Here is a 12994-nt window from a genome sequence, read left to right as displayed (position 1 = left end):
TCTCTTCATTATATTTACATGATAAAGTTCTGCTATCTTTTCTTTGGCCAGATTTTTTTCACATTTTACCTTTTTTTCCTCTTCCATTTCTAGAGAATATTTCTCTCTAGAAGTAGTGTTGCCCAGCCTTTTAAAGATATCTCAGTGTGGACTTTTCTACATACTTTATTTTGAAAAAAGTAAAAATACCATTGTTGAGAATCAAGAAGCTGAAAATACTGTAGTAGGAGTATTTTGCTAACCATAGAATCACTCCCTACTTCATCATCTGATAAATACAAACTGACTTTTGGTTCCTCTTGCTTTTTCGTGTTCTACTCATGCTTCTACCATGGCATAGACAGCTTCCTTCTTGCCCTCCTTTGACTAACCATCATCCATTCATCCTACAAGATTCAGCTTAGACCTATATTGAAACATGTGTTTATAAACAGAGCTAAGCTGAGAATGCTATTGTCAAAGGATATAAAAAATAGCAAATTTTAAATTTGATGGTTTTCTCCATCATATCCATCATAAAATATAGAATATTCTATATGAATGCTATTGTTTCAGATTGAGCATGACATATGCCCCTGTTACCTTTTAGACTGAAAATGTCAAAGAACACAAATATCCTTTTTTCTTTTTTTATACTTTTTGTCTTAATATGATTATATAAAACAACTAAGGCCCCTATATTGTACATATGTCTCAGAAAATTAGTACCATCCAGTCATAGGATTTGAAGAAATTCTAAAGCTTATCTAGATAAAATTTCTGCTGAATCTAAGAATTCACTCTAGTACCTTACTATACAACATTGACAACTTGTCACCAACGATCTGCTTGAATAGTTCAGGTGAAGAGAGTAGCTTTTTAAAGCAGAGCTCTTTGGTGTAGTTTTGAATTTATAAAATCTTTTGTTTTACAGGATCAGTGTCTGCTGCCCTGTAATATGCCCACGTTTTCTCTGGGAAAGCTAAAGCCTATCTGTTCTTGTAGCACCTAGGAATTAGATGCTTGTTTCGTGACAAGTGTAGGATGAGATAGTCAGGGATAAACAACAACAAAAATAAGATTAGCTTCCTACCCTAGAGAAGGTTACTTGTGACAACTTCTCAGATGTTTGAGGATAATTATTGACTTAAAGTTAATCAGGCTCACATTAAGTAAATTTTTTAAATATAAAAATCTAAAAGTATATTAGGTAATAATTGTTACAGATAATCTCCTACTCAGGGAGTTTTGTTGAGACACTCTTTTTTAGTATGTCAATGCAACTTGAAAAACGTGCATCTTTATGTAAATTTGGCAGGGTTTGAAATCTTAAAATAAAATTTCTAAAAGTTGTTGATTGTAGAAGATATAGCAAAATAAATATATCATATGTATTTTTAATAATTACATGAAAATTATCTGATAATTTCAGTTTTGCAGAGGTCAAATGTGAGTTTCTCTCTATAAACTGATGCAATAGTTTCAAAACCAAACACACTTTTTATATACTATTAAAGGACTTTTAGGGTATGAATCACAGAAAACAAGAGCTCTTCTGGGGCATCCCTCGTGGTGCAGTGGTTGAGAGTCTGCCTGCCGATGCAGGGGACACGGGTTCGTGTCCCGGTCCGGGAAGATCCCACATGGCATGGAGCGGCTGGGCCCGTGAGCCATGGCCGCTGAACCTGCGCGTCCGGAGCCTGTGCTCCGCAACGGGAGAGGCCACAACAGTGAGAGGTCCGCGTACCGCAAAAAAAAAAAAAAAAAAAGAGTTCTTCTGTATTCTGTGATGTTCCAATTGCATTTCTTTTACCTTGTTCACTCCTGAAAACCACATTATAAGGGGCTACTGAAAAGTTTGAAGACAGTGAACAATAACCAAGATGATGAGTCTTTCAGAAAAGATTTTTCAGAAAGAATCATTAAAGCAAATGAGTGTGAAGGATGCATGTAACTGTCTTCACATTGTAGAGCAGATGTCACCTAGAAGAAGAAATAAGAGCTATTTGTTTGTAACTCTAAAGGGAAAAACTAAAACCACTGTCTGAATGTTACTGGGTAACACATTCCAATTTACAATAGCAAGAGTCGTCTTATCTTCCCCAATGTAGAAAAGACAGCTTCACTGAAAATAAAAGTGTTATGACAAAGGATGACTTGAATATTTGTTTGGTGTCTTTTAGAAAAATTCTTGTATCATACGTGGTATTTAAAAGGAGACAGGTAGAAAGGACAAAAGAAATGGAGATGATGTGATATTATTTAAATTCCATATATAGAGACTTTAAGGAATTGTAGAAATTATGTCAGCCTTCCAAAATTATAATGAACAAAACAGCAAAAGCAACAATCACTGTAAGAAAAAAAATAATTTATTAGGGAAAAAAGTAATATATATAAGAAATATCTTAGACAAATGGCCATTTTTTTCAATAAAATCTACTGTAGTGGAGATTTTTTTTCTTTAACCTCATGGGCAAACAGAGATGAACTATACCCTCTTGTATGAAAGAAGTAAAAATTATGTAAAATATACAAGACATTTTTTAAGATATTGGGCATCATCATATGAACTATAATGATCCCTGTAAGGGGGGAAACAAATGAAGTAAGCCTTTGATTCTCCAACTTGTCAACCTGAGAGAGTTCTTAGACCATGGCACAGGGATGGAGAATCTAGCTGGAGCCTGGTAGTAACTTGCGTTGATGGGATGGTGCTGAGAGTCCAGGAAGACCAAGGTGACAAGAGTAAGCAGAGAAGAGTAACAGAGGAGAGACAGCACATGGATAACACTCTGGAAATCTGCATAGGGCCTCCCTTCCAGTGCTAAGCTGAAGATTTACCACTGTGAGCATGTTAAGAAGCTAACCAAAGGAGGGGAAAGAGCCACCTGAAAGGGTAATCTCAAGCTGATGTGGGATTGTGAATAGTTCCTGTTCTCATCAGCCATTATAGAGAATCTCATAATTGATGGGGTATTGGGTAGAGTAATTAGAATGATTTTGCCTCAGTAATGGGGAAAAATTAGCCTTAGGCAACATGTGGATCTGGCTCTACCTTACAAAGTTTATTAGCTAGGCAGAGAGATCAAACTTCCTCTCAGTAATTTACTATATCGTAAAACATGGCTAAAAATACTTATAGGAAATCAGAAATATCCAGAACTCAATAAGATAAAATTCCTAAACCGAATGTCTGGCCTTCAATAAAAATCTACCAGGTATGGAAAGAAGCAAGAAAATACAAAACATATGAGAGATAAATCAATCAAAACAAACCCAGAATGACACAGATGATAGAACTAGCTGACAAGGACATCAAATCAGTAATTATAACTACACTCTGTGTGTTCATATAGTTAAATGAAAGGTTAAGGATGATGGAGACATGGAATATATAGAAAAGATACAAATAAAATTCTTGAGTTAAAAACTAAAGTGATTGAAATGAAAAATATAGAACCTGAGATTAACAGTACATTAGATATTGCAGGAAAAAAGTTTAGTGAATTTAAAGACATAACATTAGAAAATACCCAAATTAAAACACAGAAAAAAAGACTGAAAAAAGTGAACACAACTTCAGAGAGCCAAAGAACAACTTCTAGCAGATTTTAAGTATGTAATTAAAGTCCATGGAAGAAAGGGGGGTAGAAAAATACTAAAAAAGTAATAGTCCTATATTTTTCCAATTTGCTGAAACCCACAAATGCAAACTCCCATTGCCCAAAGCACAAGAAAGATGAAGGAAATTACACCTTGGCACATCATAATCCAGTCTTAAAGAGACAAATCTTTAAAGCAGATGAAAAAAATGCAAATTAAGTACTGAGACATAAAGATAAAAATGATAGTTGCTTTCACTTTGGACATAATTCAAGGCAGAAAATAATACAGTAACATCTTTAAAGTAAAAAGGGAAACCAAATATCACCTAAAATTCTATACCCAGCAAAAATATTTTCCTAAAATGAAGACGAAATAAAGATGCTTTGAGACATACAAGACTGAAAGAACTCATCACCAACAGACCTAAACTAAAAAAATATTAAAGGAAGTCTGTGAGACAAAAGGAAATAGCGTAGAAATATGGATCTATAAAATGGGAGGCAGGGCACTGGAATTCGTAACTACAAGGATAAATATAAATGTATTTTTTATTATTTAAAGTACTTCAAAATAAAAGCGACTCTTAAAAATAATAATAATGTATTGTTGTGGCTATAGATGGAGCTGCTAAGAAAAGCTCTGAGTATACTTATTAATCTAAGCCATATGGAACCAGGAAAGAGATGAATTACTTGGCTTATCAATTCTTCCTCACAGAGTAGAAAAAGACATACAGCTAAAAGTCCTATTTGGTTATTGATTTATTCAACTTTTAATATTGGGTTGCTGAAAGGGTCGTTCGGTTTCTTCCGTAAGATGGCTCTAGTAGCATTTAGCTGTCTTTAACTTCATTCAAAACAATTTCGTTAGAACAATGCGACAGCTGTCGTATCAGCGTGCATTTCAAAAAAAGACTTATAATTGGTGAATTTTTGTGTAGCCATTTTAATATTGAAAATGGAAGAAAAATAGCAATATTTTTGGCATATTATGCTTTATTATTTCAAGAAAGGTAGAAATGCAACTGAAACACAAAAAAAGACGTGCAGTGTATGGAGAAGGTGTTGAGACTGAATGAACTTGTCAAAAATGGTTTGCAAAGTTTCATGCTGGAGATTTCTCTCTGGACTTTGCTCTACAGTCCAGTAGACCAGTTGAAGTTGATAGCAATCAAATCGAGACATTAATTGAGAACAGTCAACGTTATACCACGCAGGAGATAGCTGACATAATATCCAAATCAAGCGTTGAAAATCATTTGCACCAGATTGGTTATGTTATTCACTTTGATGTTTGGGTTCCACAAAGTTAAGCAAAAAAAAACCTTCTCAACTGTGTTTCTGCATGTGATTCTCTACTGAAATGTAATGAAAACATTCTGTTTTTAAAACAAATTGTGGGGCTTCTCTGGTGGTGCAGTGGTTGAGAGTCCACCTGCCGATGCAGGGGACACGGGTTCGTGCCCCGGTCCGTTAAGATCCCACATGCCACGGAGCTGCTGGGCCCGTGAGCCATGGCCGCTGAGCCTGCGCGTCCGGAGCCTGTGCTCTGCAATGGGAGAGGCCACAACAGTGAGAGGCCCGCATACCGAAAAACAAAAAAAACAAATTGTGACGGGCGATGAAAGTGGATACTGTACAATAATGTGGAACGGAGGAGATCGTGGGGCAAGCGAAATGAACCACCACCAACCACACCAAAAGCTGGTCTTCATCCAAAGAAGGTGATGTTGTGTACACAGTGGGATTGGAAGGGAGTCCTCTATTAAGAACTCCTTCCGGAAAACCAACCAATTAATTCCAACACGTACTGCTTCCAATTAGACCAACTGAAAGTAGCACTCGACGGAAAGCATCCAGAATGAGTCAACAGAAAACGCATAATCTTCCATCAGGATAACGCAAGACCGCATGTTTCTTTGATGACCAGGCAAAACCTCTTACAGCTTGGCTGGGAAGTTCTGATTCATCAGCCGTATTCACCAGACATTGCACCTTCGGATTTCCATTTATTTCAGTCTTTACAAAATTCTCTTAATGGAAAAGATGTCAATTCCCTGGAAGACTGTAAAAGACACCTGGAACAGTTCTTTGCTCACAAAGATAAAAAGTTTTGGGAAGATGGAATCATGAAGTTGCCTGAAAAACGGCAGAAGGTAGTGGAACAAAAGGGTGAATATGTTGTTCAATAAATTCTTGGTGAAAATGAAAAATGTGTCTTATTTTTACTTAAAAACCAAAGGCATTTTTAAGCCAACCCAGTAGATTATGCCACAATAACACACAACCCCAAAATTCTCAAGGCTTACCACAACAAAGACTTATTTCTCACTCATGATAAATGTAAATTGCAGATTATCTATGACTCTGTTCCAGGCTGTGGTAACATTCCTAACTAGAGCATAGCTCTTCTTACACAGAAGGGAAAAGGAAGTATAGGAACCACACCTGGCTCTTAAAGCTTCTGTGCAGAAGTAGCATACTTCATATCTACTCACGTTTAAGTCTGTGAGCAATTCCCATGGCCTAGACTGATGGCAATGGGGCAGGAGTGTTTATCCTTTTAAAGGGAAGGCAATGAAAAATGGAAACAATAATAAAAATGTATCACACATTCCAACTCACAGTGACCCAGCTGAGTGTGGTCTAATTACATCAGCTCAGTGCTTTGTGACCACCTAGAGGGGTGGGATAGGGAGGGTGGGAGGGAGGGAGATGCAAGAGGGAAGAGATATGGGAACATATGTATATGTATAACTGATTCACTTTGTTATAAAGCAGAAACTAACACACCATTGTAAAGCAATTATACTCCAATAAAGATGTAAAAAAAAAAAAAAAGACTGATAACTTGCCTCCCACTTCTATCTCTGATGTAACAATGTGATACTTTATCCTGAAAATACTGTGTAAATTTACCTTGGTGTCTTCCTCGTCATCACTAACACTATCAAAGGGCTTTTCTTATACTTCAGACTTTCACGAAAACTCTAAATGAATATGCCAAATATAAGTAAAAGTATAAAAAATTGGTGATTTTTTCTCACTTAGAAAATGTTGAGAGTATGGCTAATTGAAAATGAAATGGAAATTAACCCGTCTAGTGCTCTATTTATTTAACATCTAATATGTGCCAAACTCTGTACTATATACTTTACCTGCATTATAACATTTTTTTTTCTTCATAGTAATCTTGGAAGTCAGATGCTTTTTCCTATCTTACAAGATGATCTATAATTTGGCTCCAGATCTAAGAGCTGTGTAGAAATAGGAAACAAATTAAAATCCAGCTCAGCTCTGAAATAATAGGTGAGGACCCTTATGGTATTCTTTCCCCATCATATACAGAGCAATTGTTTAGAGAAGTCCACATATTAAATGACCTAAATATTATATAAGTGTAGTATTAGTTGAGAAAATTAATTCTGTTTGCTATAAGAGTGAAACCTCGAAGTTTGAGTGACTAAACACAATAAAGGTTTACTTGCCATTATGTAACATCTAATGCAGGCCACATGACCATTCTTCATCTTTTAATTACTCCATCTGAACATTTGTCCCCAGGATGAGCAGGACAGGGAAAGCAAGGCTAAAGGGCACACTGACTCATAGTCCAAGGATCAGTATTGGCCACAGAACCCCAGCTGACTGCATGGAAATGGAGGCAAGACATGGAATATTTGTTGGGCAGGACCTGCTTCTACCACATTGTGTAACACAGGTAGAAACATTTAACCACAGAGAAACACACGTGTATATTTATGTAAAATAAGAATCAATAAATATAATTGGTAATTGTTTCATGTTTTTAAATAAATTTCCCAATTTCCTTCAGAACCCAAGAATTACATTTTTTACAACAGAGCACGTATTAGGCATCCACAAATTTTAAACCAAATCCAGGAAAATATATGTCTGTATATTCTGTCATAAACTTAGGTTATGGATCAGGGGATATTAAACACAATGAAAGAAAATACATTTGCATTTTAATACAGCAAATTGTACAGGAATTTTCCTGACTGTTTACCTATAGAAACTCAAGTCTTTCACTAAAGCAGATGTGAAATGCTCCCACCCTTGAGAAATAATTAGGCTGTAGCTTCTAAGACTTTTTAAATGTAGAAATTTCCTGAATTTATTTTCATTTATTCTAGAGTTATATAATTTTTGCTTGAATTTTAGTATTGAATAATACTTATAATGGTTATTTTTTTGTTCATGTCTAGCACAGAGCCTTAAGGCACAGTATCATCTCCTGGTAAGCAAGACAAAGAAATAAGTGAAAGCATTTTCCTCTTTCCATTGTGGTTATTCATTTATTCTCTTCTGATCAGGTGTCCCCAGATATAACAATCTCGCTGGAAATAACTTCAGGAATTAAGAGAACAAAATACATCTGGTTTAAAAGGGCTAATGGTACTCTTTATATTAATCCCAAATTTGAAACTGAAGTCAATGATCCAAAATCCAGGTAAAATGAAAGAAGAAATGATATAGCCACCACAGAAAACAGTCTGGAGGCTCCTCAAAAAATTAAAAATAGAGACACCATATGATCCACCAATTCCACTTCTGGGAATATATCCCAAGGAAAAAAAACACTGCATGGAAGATATATCTGCACCCTTATGTTTATTGCAGCATTTGTTTATACATTAGCCAAGACATGGAAACAACCTAAGTGTTCATCAACAAATCAACAAATACATGGATAAAGAATATATATATGTAATATAAATATAATATATATATAATATAATTTGTAATGAAATAGCATTCAACCATAAAAAATAAGGGAATCCTGTTGTTTGTAACAACATGGATGGATCTTGAGGGTATTATGTTAAGTGAAATAAATCAGTCAGAGAAAGACAAATACTATATGATCTAATTTATACATGAAATCAAAACAAAAACAAAAAACATAAAACCAAACTCATAGAAAAAAAGATCAGTTCTGTGGTTACCAGAGGTGGGAGGTAGGTGGAGGGGGAATTGGATTAAGGTGGTCAAAGTATACAAACTTTGTTATAAGTAAGTACTAAATGTAATGTACAACATGCTGACTATAGTTACCAGGGCTGTATGATTTATATGAAAGTTGTTAAGAGTAAATTCTGAGTTCTCATTGCGAAGGTAAAAAGAAAACTTTTTTTTTTTTTTTTTGTATCACGTAAGGTGATGGATGTTAGGGGAATAAATTCTGTGCATTAAATTTTTTAAACATGAAAGAGAAAGAGCCTGGAATCTGAATAAGTTGCTTAGAATTGGTGCTCATATAACAAAACTAGATTAGGAGAACATACAAATATGTTAAATATATCCTGTGTTAAAAAGATCTGATTAACACTCAGAAATTAGAGAGACCCAGGAGATAACAGAGAGACATGTGATCATATCCATACCTCCAAACCAGAAGCAAGATACAAGAAAGGGTGAAGTTGAAATGTTCATATTCGAATGGGGTTTTGGGAAAAACACACGTCATCAAAATAAAATTGGGCCTGGGATAACGTCTCAGAATCCTGCAAATGAATGTAATTCTACCATTTGTGACATCCAGGATTGTATTGCTCCCTAGAAACTGCCTTTATTATAAGAAGGGCTTTTATTGTTTTTTGGTTTTTGCTTTTTTGTATATTTTTTTAAGAGCTAGAAAGTGAAGGAGGGCTGCTCCCAGAAATAAGATCTTGTTCTGTGGGTTCAGGAGATTACCTTATCATACTAAAATCAAAAATATAAAGTGTTCAGTTATATCTCTTGCCAATACAACAGGGATTTGCTTCAAATGAAAGAAGATATAGTATCAAAAAAGATAACAAAGACAGATCTATAGGACTCTAAATTATATACATAGACAACAACTCACCAACAATTCTGGACATTGGATTAAAATATACCCATCAACTTTAGCATGTTAGCAAAAAGCAATTAATATGCCATAGCCCTGAATCTTTGCCCAAATTAAATCTTGATGTGCTTAGAATTTTATCATCATGCTGACAGTTTAATAGTACAAACATGGTCAGTAAAATTTGAATTGTGTCCATGTACAATGGTATCCATTTTGCTTAAATTAAAATCTATGGTTTTGTTTCAGTTTAGTGGCAAAATTAGCAGAGAATATCTTGCGCATTTCTTGAATTTGTCGATTTTGTGAACTACTTACTTCGTGATGCAATTTTTATTTATCACCTTTTTATTGCCTCTGACTCAAAATAGATTGGGTCCCAATGCAATACGGTTTATACTAAGGAAAATTCAACACACAGAGAGTCAGGCTTTAGCCCTACCGAATAGGTTTGATTACTAATGGATCTAATAATTTCACTGTGAAGCAATGTATCACTTAGTTATGAACCCAAAAACTGTCCACAAGTTAACTATTTCTCCTGTCTTTGTGCTACTACTTTGCCTTGATCTGTCTCTCTAACAAAGCACCTATCATAATAAAGATAATTTTTTACAATCTCATTTTTCCTATTAAACTGAGTTGTTCTTAAGAGCAAGGATGGCCTATAGCTGATTTTTGTATCCCTTGTACATTGCACGTTGCTGGGCACCTAGTAATTACTCATTTTCTTGAATTGAATTGATGGAATGATAGTGACATACCGGAGTAAACCATCTGAATGGTCTCTCTCCAGGTAGAAATAAGTGCTCATTGACCCTTTGACCTTCAGGCCTTTTGCATCCATTTCACATTGGGAAGGGTAATGGCAAATCTATATCTACTCTGATCAATATCACACTGTTCCTGAAACACTGCAAAAGTAGGGAGAGATACCGTTAAGGAAAAATTGTTTCTGTGAGCAACTTTGCATCCTTTTCAGTTTCCAGTGGCTGCATGAGATCACAATAAATAAAAGGCAGATGCTGTTAGAGAGTGTGAACATTTGATTGTCTTGTTAATAAACAGACCAGCTCCTGTAGAATTGTAACACTTTGTAGACTTGCTATTGATGTTGTTCATTTGAAGTTAATACAAGGGCTGCAACCCCACCATGCTGAAACAGCAGACTGAAATGGGGAAATGTTAGCCCACTTTGTGAATGAAACACCTTCAAGTTTAGTAGTAGAAAATATGTCAAATTATTCATTGAATTTTGGAAACCATTTAGTGATTTATTAGCAAATTCTTCCCTTCTCTAGTTGAAAATAATAGCATATATAGCCCATCTTTCCACTTATTTTGATAAATTTCCCATTTTATTCATCTACAAGGCAGACAGTCCCCATTTTAAAAAATGTTGTCTTAGATAGATTATTGTCTAAATTACATAGATATTTCATGAACTTTCATACACTATATGTAATATCAATAATATAATAAATTTGAAAATTAATATCATTGTCTCCATTTACACATAGAGAACTGAGGTGCAAAGATTTTAAGTAACTAACTCAAGACCACATAGTTAATAACTTGTCTGGGATACGAAGAGCAGTGAGCTGAATTCCCTTTCTTTTTCCTCTACACTATGATATCTCTTCTGAGATCAAGTATTTATATTATGGAGTTATAAAAGCAATTATGAAATTGACAAAGCAAATTCACTCCCAGGTTGGAACATGTCCTTCTTCCTTCTTAGCATTCACAAGAAGAGAGTTCTAATTATGCTTGTCAGTATTTACTAAACACAAGACCATATTAAAACCATTAACTTTACCTAAAAAAATACATTGCAGTTCTTTGTAGACTTTACAAGGTAGATTTATATACGTGCTTTATCTTGTTTCCAAAAATTGAAACAAATAGGCCAAATACACACAGCTGTGCTTCTATCTGAAAAAAGGACTATGGAATTGGGAAAGGATGGAGTCCCAGGCATTCATTTAACTAATTACAAATCATTCAATTATCAAAAGTCTCCACTTTTGAACTGTCACTGTGAAAAATGAGTTTTCCATTTTCCTTCAACGCAAAATTTGGACTTTGTCTTTAGAGTGGCATGCCAAAACAGAAAGAGTCTCTATAGGATAATTCTGTAAATTTTCTATTTATTATTGAGGGTTCTGATTACCAGTTGCATTGAAAAGTGTTGGGAGAGGAGTACCTTCAAGATGGCAGGGGAGTAAGATGTGGAGATCACCTTCATCCCCACAGATACATCAAAAATACATCTACATGTGGAACAACTCCTACAGAACACCCACTGAACACTGGCAGAAGACCTCAGACCTCCCAAAAGGCAAGAAAATCCCCACCTACCTGGGTAGGGCAAAAAGAAAAGAAAAAACCGTGGCAAAGAATAGGGATGGGACCTGTACCTCTGGGAGGGAGCTGTGAAGGAGGAAAAGTTTCCACACACTAGGAAGGCCCTTCACTGGCAGAGACTGGGGTTGTGGTGGGGAAGCTTCGGAGCCATGGAGGAGAGCGCAGCAACAGGGGTGCAGAGGGCAAAGCAGAGAGATTCCTGCACAGAGGATCAGTGCTGACCAGCACTCACCAGACTGAGAAGCTTGTCTGCTCACCTGCCGGGATGGGCAGGGGCTGGGAGCTGAGGCTCGGGCTTCGGAGGTCAGATCCCAGGGAGAGGACTGGGGTTGGCTGCGTGAACACAGCCTGAAGGGGGCTAGTGCACCACAGCTAGCCAGGAGGGAGTCCAGGAAAAAGTCTGGACCTGCCTAAGAGGCAAGAGACAATTGTTTCAGGGTGTGCAAGGAGAGGGGATTCACAGCACCACCTAAACGAGCTCTAGAGACAGGCACGAGCCGCGGCTCTCAGCACGGACACCAGAGACGGGCATGAAACACTAACGCTGCTGCTGCAGCCAAGAATCCTGTGTGCAAGCACAGGTCACTATCCACACGCCCCAAGAGCCTGTGCAACACGCCACTGCTAGGGTCCCGTGATCCAGGGACAAGTTCCCCGGGAGAACACACAGTGCACCTCAGGCTATTGCAACCTCGCGAAGGCCTCAGCTGCCACAAGCTTGCCCTGCATTCCAATGATAACTATGGCACCTCTCCCTCCCCCCAGCATGAGTGATCAGCTGCTGCTTTAACCCCGTCCTGTCTGGGCAGGACCAGATGCCTGAGGGCAACCTACATGCAGAGGTGAGGCCAAAACAAAAGCTGAACCCCAGGAGCTGTGTGAGCAAAGAAGAGAAAGGGAAATTTCTCTGTGCAGCCTCAGGGAGGCAGATTAAATCCCTACAATCAACTTGATGTACCTGCATCTGTGGAATACCTGAATACACAATGAATCATCCCAAATTGAAGCAGTACACTTTGCGAGCAAATGTAAATTTGGGGTTTGCTGTCAGTGACTGATTTGTTTCTGATTTTTATGTTTATCTTAGTATAGTTTTTAGCACTTCTTATCATCGGTGGATTTGATAATTGCTTTTTTGCTCTCTATTTTTATTATTATTGTTTAAAATATTTTATTTTAATATTTT

Source organism: Delphinapterus leucas, chromosome 8, assembly GCF_059928025.1.
Source record: "Delphinapterus leucas isolate spDelLeu-1000000601 "Yukka" chromosome 8, BTC_Dleu_Yukka2, whole genome shotgun sequence".
Lineage (NCBI taxonomy): Eukaryota > Metazoa > Chordata > Mammalia > Artiodactyla > Monodontidae > Delphinapterus > Delphinapterus leucas.
Note: the sequence above shows the minus strand (reverse complement) of the source record.